Below are 1,915 nucleotides of genomic sequence, written 5' to 3'. Positions count from 1 at the left end.
AGAGCCAAGCAAGAGAAGTTTTTTTTTTTTCATTTCCTTTCTCTAGTATTCAATTCATTCTTCCCTCACGAACAAAACAGTCTTTCTCAGGAGCTTCATCGCTCCCACTATTTCACTCACAGCCCCAGTCCCAGTCCTTCCATTCCTCATAATACATGCCATATTTCCCTGATCAGTTGACTCTTCTGTCTTGAAGATGGAGGCAGTAGTTCCTTCGATAATTTGTACTTATCTGTTAAATTACATGGCATCACATCCCAGAAGACTGTGAGCTTATGACGCTTCTCATTATGTACTAGCACCCACCTTTGTACTTCCTCTTTCTTAGATCCAAACATTCTCATATGCACTCTGATCTTGAACACACTCAGTTTATGTTCTTCTGTTCCTCAATTTATCAACTTGGAACAAAACAAGTCAAACTGACTGCTGAATATTGCAAGAAAATTAAAAATCATGAAACAATGCAAACAGAATTAACTCAGTTCTTCTAGGACTTGGTTAACAATGTGTGCAAAAGGAACAAACATAACCTAAGTTGTGGATAACATGACTTGCCATTACATGGTAACTGTTCCATAACTTAAAACAGATAAATGTGAAACTACAAGTACAACCACATGTGAAATGACTGACTTACACAACTTATACTATGGAAGACTCATTTAGTACCAGTAATGTATATCAAGAACATTAGGAGAGATACAACATCAGTAATCCTATAAACAACTGCTACATGTGGGAACAATTTTAAGACATATAACTGTATTAGTAATAACGTGTTACAACAAAAACACATTCACTTAAATTGCAATTTGTCTCGTGGATTTTTCGATTTAGAGACTAGAATAATTTAAAACATGTTAGATGATGCATAAATCTCAAAGTCAAAACTTTAGAATATTGTACATACTGTCTTATATTTGTGCAATGCTCATAATTTTCAATCTGCATTACTACAAAATAATAGGCCCTTCGCCTGCATATAAATTACAAAATGCAGTCAATGTACTTTCTATTCAAAGGTCTCTAAGAATCAGGGACATTCAACTATTAATGAACAGGGAGATAAAGAAATATGGTCACAAGTAAAAAAGAAGGAACTGAAATACAAAAGAAATAATTCTAATATATATGTACACACACACACATATAATAAATGAAGACAGGACTATGGCATATGCACGTACATATCATGTGTGTTTAGTCTGGCCCCTTTCATGATGAAGACATTACTTCAGTGAGTTAATGAGATGATAGAGTTTAACACGTAAAAAATATAAGTTACATTTTCTTCCTATATTGATATAGTCTCATTAAACACGAAGAAATGGTATTAGAAATTTATATGGGTGTATGGGAAAATCTACCACACTATCAATTATAACAAGTAATATTACTATAGGAATATTATGCTGGACATCAGTCTGTTGTACATTTTATACATGCAACATTTCAGAAAATGGATGCAGTCTGACATCAGGTATAAGAGGGAAAAATGATCCTGCTTAGCTGCACCCATTATCTTTCTTTTGGGCTCAAATGAGTAGGGTCCTCTCCCACCTTATTTCTAACAACTGTAATGGATCCAGTTCCCAAAACATGTATAACAAATATATTCTACACAATGAACAATGTTCAACAGAATATTCATACAATGAACAAACCACTGTCACAAACCTTTGAAGAATCAACAAGTTATGTTAGTTGAAAGACTTGTGGCAATGTTTTCAGAGCCCTCTTTTTTTTTGCTTTTCACTCACACTTATTATAAAATATGTTTTTTGTAATAAGTAATAAATTACTTGAAAATAACACTTCAACGTCACCATGTTTCAGCATCAGAGTGAAGGAATAAGTCTCTTAAGGCATATGTGTCATAAGTCAATTTCAATAATTTGCACATTAATCTGCA

The sequence above is a fragment of the Cryptotermes secundus genome, unplaced genomic scaffold (assembly GCF_002891405.2).
Source record: "Cryptotermes secundus unplaced genomic scaffold, Csec_1.0 scaffold470, whole genome shotgun sequence".
NCBI lineage: Eukaryota > Metazoa > Arthropoda > Insecta > Blattodea > Kalotermitidae > Cryptotermes > Cryptotermes secundus.
Note: the sequence above shows the minus strand (reverse complement) of the source record.